This window comes from Cervus canadensis, chromosome 17 (genome assembly GCF_019320065.1).
Source record: "Cervus canadensis isolate Bull #8, Minnesota chromosome 17, ASM1932006v1, whole genome shotgun sequence".
Lineage (NCBI taxonomy): Eukaryota > Metazoa > Chordata > Mammalia > Artiodactyla > Cervidae > Cervus > Cervus canadensis.
The window spans coordinates 26,216,196-26,223,294 of NC_057402.1; the positions used below are offsets into that span (position 1 = coordinate 26,216,196).

General features: G+C 40.2%; 2 non-coding genes across 2 annotated transcripts; one reads left to right on the forward strand and one right to left on the reverse strand.

Annotated features, from left to right (window-relative positions):
• The first annotated feature begins 235 nt into the window (after positions 1–235).
• LOC122419946 lies at positions 236–342 on the forward strand. Its single transcript, XR_006263146.1, has one exon. It is a non-coding gene; the product is annotated as a U6 spliceosomal RNA (small nuclear RNA).
• A 1,114-nt stretch (positions 343–1,456) lies between these two features.
• LOC122419947 lies at positions 1,457–1,563 on the reverse strand. The gene has a single exon (XR_006263147.1). It is a non-coding gene; the product is annotated as a U6 spliceosomal RNA (small nuclear RNA).
• Between the last annotated feature and the right edge of the window lie 5,536 nt (positions 1,564–7,099).

Here is a 7,099-nt window from a genome sequence, read left to right on the forward strand (position 1 = left end):
GGGACCCCTTACCCAAGATGCTCCGGGCGCTCATTTGCATGTCCCGCCAAGAGGTGAACTCGACTGCGGTCTGTTTGTTAGAGCACCAAACGTGCGAGCTTTGTGAGTGGCTGCGCGAACTCAAATTTCCCTAAATGTTCCGCGTTCGGTGGGAAGAGGCGCAGTTTGGTCACCATAAAGGTAAAGAGTCGAAGATCTCCGTGCCTTATATACGCTGTGGGGGAGCTGTTACGTCGTGCTCGCTTCGGCAGCACATATACTAAAATTGGAACGATACAGAGAAGATTAGCATGGCCCCTGCGCAAGGATGACACGCAAATTCGTGAAGCGTTCCATATTTTGTGCCATTCCCCCACGATCCAGATATTGCCTCCAGCACAAAGGAAACGCCTTGGGCACGCAATGCTGAAATTGTGTTTTTTCACTATAAAATATGTTATAAAAAATATTCGTGCAGGGCAATCTATGAAATGAGAATGAAGCTGAGTTACATCTGTAAATTTATGTGCAAATATGGGTTTGAGTAAACTCCGGGGATCACAGGGAGGTCTGGCGTGCTGCAGTCCATGGGGTCGCAAAGAGTCGGACACGACTGAGCGACTGAACTAAACTGATGTCGTTTCTACATTATCTTGGAGATAAGATATCTTGCATTTCCTTAATAGAACTTGAAAGCTCTGAAATCGCCTTTTGATCTGTCTCCCTCGACAACACAAAGCAGATGCACAGGTGGGTCTGGCTCTTACTTCACTAAAGGCTGCCTGACACATGAAATGCTCAGTGAGTCCTTACCAAATCATTTCTAAATTATTAAATAAATGAATTATTGCTAAGTTAATGGATCCTTGCTATAGAAAGTAAGCAACAGTAGTACACATTTCTCAGGCCTACTTTGTGACTTTGGTCGCTTTTGACTGGAATTCGTACTCTTTTCTCAGACTGTGAGCTACACAAAATCAGGGACTGTTACCAATGTTGGCCGGTGGATCCTGGAGCTTCAGGATCAATTAAAAACTGGCTAGAAGCAGCAAGCCCGTTCCTAAGTCTTTCTGAGACGGGTTTTCTACGCCTGTTTTTATCTGACTTCTAAGGTGCACTCAAAATGCCGCTTTACCTAAACCGGGTCGATTCTTTGATGGGAAATATAAAAATTCAGCGCCCAAAACTCAAAGTGTAATTTTACCAATAAAAACAAGCATTCGACTGCAGACACCAAGTTTAGCTAGGTAGCTTAATAGAAATGAGACAGGTTGGCCGGGGGGATGCCAGGCAGCCATCGAGCTAGAATCGACGCTGGCGGGGTAGAGGATCCGGTGGGAAGGAATTGCAGGTGAGCTCGGCCTCTGGGGAGGCACGGCGGAAAGCGCAAACGGGGGATAAGCCTCCAAAACTACCTCTCAATACTTCAGTTTTTTGTGTTCATCCGGCAAACAGTGTATGGAGGTGGGGAATGGCACAAAATATGGAACGCTTCACGAATTTGCGTGTCATCCTTGCGCAGGGGCCATGCTAATCTTCTCTGTATCGTTCCAATTTTAGTATATGTGCTGCCGAAGCGAGCACGTCTCTGCCTCCGTCCACGGCATATATAAAGTCCGGAGCGTCTTATCTCTTTACAGTTACGGTGACCTGAACCGTGCATCTTTTTGATGATTCTGAAACTTTTAGGGAAATTTGATCCTCAGATCCACGCGCAAGGCTCTCATGTTTGGTATTCTAGTCAGAATACCAAATGCTAGACCGCGAAACTTGTCGAGTTCGCCTCTTGCTAGGACATGCAAATGAGTGCCCGGAGCATCTTGGGTAAGGGCCCTGTCACCGGCTCCAAGTCGGAAGATGGGTCCTCTGCGGCGCTCAGCCCCGCGGAGCATGCCGGGAGCGGCAAGCGAGGCTTGCTTGAGAAGCTGCTAGCAAGCTGGACACGCGCGGTCCGAGACGCCGCCGCGATGCGGAGTGGGCTGCCCAGCTGCGACGGCCGAGGCAGCCCTGGGGGCCTGCCTGGAACAAGCGGCATCTCCCCCAAGCCTAAGAATTTGCGAATCGGTTGCCTTGCTGGGCCACTAGGATGCTGGGTCACTAGGATTTTGGATCGAGCTCGGGTTCTCCCAGCAAAATGTGGAACGTGTCACCAATATTTCACCCGTGACATAGTAGCCTTGTGTCAGTTTCAGAGGTTTTGTTGATATAAGTCTAGCGTCCAGCCCTCCGGGAGATTCCTCCCAACAACTAAACCAACTTAGATAATGACGGTCAGCACCACACTCTAGGATGCCCCGGGCTCCTCTAGCGTTAGCACCGGTGGATCCGGCCTGAATCCATTCTGCGCACAAGTCAGTGAGATGGGCGGGGCAGCCAGGACGGATGGACACGCCCCTCACAGGTGTCTTTCCCCGAGGCCACCTTGTAGCCTGGCCTCCAACCCGCTGGAACACTGAAGGACTCGCTGAAACGCAGCTGTTTGGCCTGAGAGATCGATTAGAAGAATTAGAGTATTAGAGCTGAACTGGAGAATCATTCTTGAGCTTCCGCGTACTTCCCCACACGCTAAACCTGACCCTATTATGATACAAACATGCCGGACAGATCTACCTGTAAGACATACTAGAATGCTAGTGTTAAACGTCCTGATTTTAACTACTGCTCAAGTCGCAGCCTGACACGTTGTGAACTGAGGACCAAAGGTGAAAGCCTCCATATGTCGAATTAAAGTGAAGGGCATGAGCTTGCCTGCGTTGTGTTAAAATGGCACCCTTAACAAGGCATATGGCATATTATAGAATAAGTGGGATTTTGCTTCTTTTTTCTCCCTTCTATGGTCGTTCTACCCATTCCACAACACAATATTTTGAAGTAAAAATCTGTGAAAGATCAGTAATTTTGAGAAGTTTTAAAATTGGTATCCAATTTAATGACGTACAGAAAGAAAATAGGGTGAACCCGTGTAAGAGTTTCTGGTATTGATGAGACAAAAATAGAGAAAGGAACAGAAAGCTTACATGGATTATTGCTGAACCTATCTTTCTCTGTGTTTATAGTTGTAATTCTCTTCGTTCACAGATTTTGAGAAGTAATAAAATATACCGTTCTTACCTCTCCCCAAATCAGGCAAAAATGACAGTCTGTTGAGTTAAATTGTCCAATTACAAATAAAATATGCTTTGATGCATTTTTTTTCTAATGGCCTGTCTTTCCAATAAGCATTTCTGACTTCAAAGCTATTAAGAAATAGTAAATGTTCAGTTTTATGATTTAAAGAAATATATCAAAGCCTCTTATGTTCTTACTTCATTTAGAAACCGTACAGCCAGGTTATTAAAGGATACATGGCTAGAGGAGCCTGTGGCTCAGCTGGTAAAGAATCTGCCTGCAACCCGGGACACTTGGGTTTGATCCCTGGGTTGGGAAAATCCCCTCGAGAAGGGAAATGCTACCTACTCCAGTATTCTGGCCTGGAGAATTCCATGGACTGTCCATGGGATCACAAAGAGTTGGACACGACCGAGTGACTTTCACTTTCACTTCATAGTTGGAAGGATGGTCAGAGTTCTTGATGTCTCTACAAGTTATAAACTTCATTCAGGCTACACTTCTAGGTGACCATGTTTAAGCCCTTCATATTCTGAAAAGAGGAAAAATGTTTTACTACAGACAGAAAAAAAATTTGAAAGTTAACTAGAAATCAAATCCTGCAGGGGAAATTTTTTATAATGGCTTTAAATTATCAGATATGCATAGAAATAGCAAAATGTGTGATTTTCAAGTCATGATGCTTGGACTAGAGCAGAATTTCTCACAGGTGATTTACACATGACCCCTTTTAAAGAAATAAATTCTCTCTAGATTCCCTGTATTGCTGTAATTACTTCTATTACATTGTTATTTAAATATGTATAAACATAAAACTGGGTATAAACTCATTCTTGTAGCTGTTACATAGTCTAAAACCAAAGCAAATTTGGTTACAAATTAAATACACAACTACAAATCAATATAATTCAAATGAACAACATTAATTTATTGCAGTAGATAATGTGTATGGCTGAAACTAAACACTCATGGGTTTGATAGTGGAAAGATGTAGCCTCAGATTTAGTTATGTACTAAACTTGTTTCTGTGTTTTAACTCATGCAGAGAATGCAATTCACATAAGCATGTTCTGAAAAAACTGAACCTTGGTTTACTACCAAATTATAGATACTGGAACATATTTTTTAAAATATTTTAGCATTTTTGAAATGTGGCCACAGCACACAATAGATGGGAGCTGAGACTATGAAATAGGGTAGTTTCAGGATATCAGGCCTCCTAGTTAACACTGCAGTAAGCAATCTTTATTGATGACTCCATAAAGCTGTATTTCAACATGGAGTTGGTGTAACAGTAGAATTGAAATCAGCACTAAATATACATCTAATCAAATTTTGCTGAAATTTAGAACAAGATAAGATTATATGGAGTTAGTTTTAAACTCTTAAATATTTTTTTAACTTTTTTTTTTCCAGTTTCAGCCCTGAGATTATAGTCAGACAATTGAAAGCTAAGAAGGAACTAGGTTTCTCATAGTGTTTTGTTTACATCTTCTTGGGACTCCATTTGGACAATATTTCAACAATTGTTGGCAAGAGAGGAAAGGATTAACAGAGAGACTGTATAATCAAAATTACCCTCTCACCCCCAAAACAAGGCAGACAGGTTCTACAGAGAAACAAGTCTGACACAGGCATCATAAGCCTCCTGGTTTTTCAAACAGGCTCCATACCATGCTTGCCATGAATGAGGCTTAAGAATGCAGCATTTCACAGGGGCAATTAGATACTGAAACTGCCTCATTTACATCATTTCAAAATTGATCATAAATCAGACTTTATTATGATTGCTTCCACTCTGTTTTCAGTTTAGAATATTCAAATTACCATTTAATCTTTATTTGTATAGACTGTCCTGAAAGCATTTGGATTTCTCTTGGTGTAAATACATCATTTATATTATTCAGTTTATCTCTGTTCATTTCTCATTAGCCCCTACAAAATTGTACAATACTCAGTGGCATATCATTTTCTTGATGAGAAACCAAAGTATTGATTTCTTTAAAAAAGTAAGAAACTAAAGACAAGCATTGAAAATGTTATTCATATGTATATTATTACTAGGGAAATAGAAATTTTGCCTTCACAGAATGTGAGTAATGTGGCAGACACTGGCCATTGTGACCATTTATTATAGATAGTAGGACATGCCAACCAAACAGCACTGACACATTGACGGTTCCTTAGTTCAGAAAGATGAAATTTCAAAGGTAAATGAAAATTTATATTGACATTTTATGGCAATGCTTAGCTGTAAACTAAAGACAACTTATTCAGAAGTTTCAGACTCTGCTTATTTAATATTTTAGGATAATCATCCAAATATAAATAATTTCTCTTTAAAAATCCAGTAGAAAACTCTGACCCCTGAGAACCTGTCTTAAGACTCCAAGAGATTCTATATCCCAGTTTGAGAAACACTTTATAGGTTAATATAGAAAAATCTACTTTCTAGAGTTTGTGCACTTTATATGTGTTCTTTTCTTGAGGGGACAACTCAATAATTAGAAATAGAAAAGGAGAGGGTAATAGTTATTAAGCACCAACTTCTTGGTAGGCATATAAGATTGCATTTAATATTTGCAATTATTATCCCATTCTACAGCTGAGGAAACTGATGCTAACAGGAATTGTGTGCCTTGTGTAAATTCATATGAGTAACAATACTGGGTTAGGGGAAAGCCAGCATTCAAACTCAGGATCCTCAGAATCCAAATCAATGCTGCTTCTTATTCTATAATTTTATCTAATATTAGAGAGACACTAATACAGCCTTAATTAGGAAAATATGAACTATTTTTAAGTTCTTGGGCAATCAATACATAGAATATCAGTTCAGTTCAGTCACTCAGTTGTGTCCAACTCTTTGAGACCCCATAGACTTGGGGTACTTGGATACGTCACAAAAAGATATTCAAACAGCGAATCAGCAAATAAAAAGATGCTTAACACCATTAATCACTAGAGAATTGCTAGTTAATATACAATGAATACTATTCCACACCTATTAGAATGGCTAAAATATAAAAGACTGACAGTACTAAATATTGGCAATTATGTGGATCAACTAATAACTCTCATACATTGTTGGTGGGAATATAAAATGATACAACTTTCAAAGAACAGTTTGGCAGTTTCTTATAAAGATAAACATATATTTACACATACACTTACACAAGCTTTCACATATTTGTCCAGAGAAATTAAGATGTATGTACACAAAGATTCATATAGGAAGGTTTGCAACTGCTTTACTCATAATAGTTCCAAAGTGGAAACAATCCAAATGGTTTCCATCAACAGGAAATTGGATAAGTCATAGTATACAGTGAAATACTACTCAGCAATAAAAAGGACTGCATCACTGATATGCATAACAACTTGGATGAATTTTACAGATGTATTGTACAAAAGAAGCCAAACATAAAAGTGTACCTTTGTATTATTTCTTTCATATAAGGTTTAAAAAGAAGCAAAGCTAACCTAATAGGAACAGAACTCAGAACAGCCATAGCTTAGAGGGGAGAAGCAATGGTGAAGCAATGATGAATGGACTAAAAGATGGTACAGAGAAAGTTTCCGGAATGATGTGAAGTTCTATATATCTCAGTCAGTGGGTTATATGGGTGTATATATTTGTCAAAACATATCAACTATATACGAGATGTGTGCATCTCACCATTATCAATTATACTGCAATAAAAAAGCAGAAAGCAGTGAGAACAATAGTTCAGTTCAGTTCAGTTGCTCAGTCATGTCTGACTCTTTGCGACCCCATGAACCTCAGCACGCCAGACCTCCCTGTCCGTCACCAATTCCCGGAGTTCACCCAAAACCATGTCCATTGAGTCAGTGATGCCATCCAACCATCTCATCGTCTGTCATCCCCTTCTCCTCCTGACCTCAATCTTTCCCAGCATCAGAGTCTTTTCAAATGACTCAGCTCTTCGCTGTTGCTAAAATCTAATACTGATGGGTTTTTAACCACCATTGTTTTTAACCAGTGTTCCTG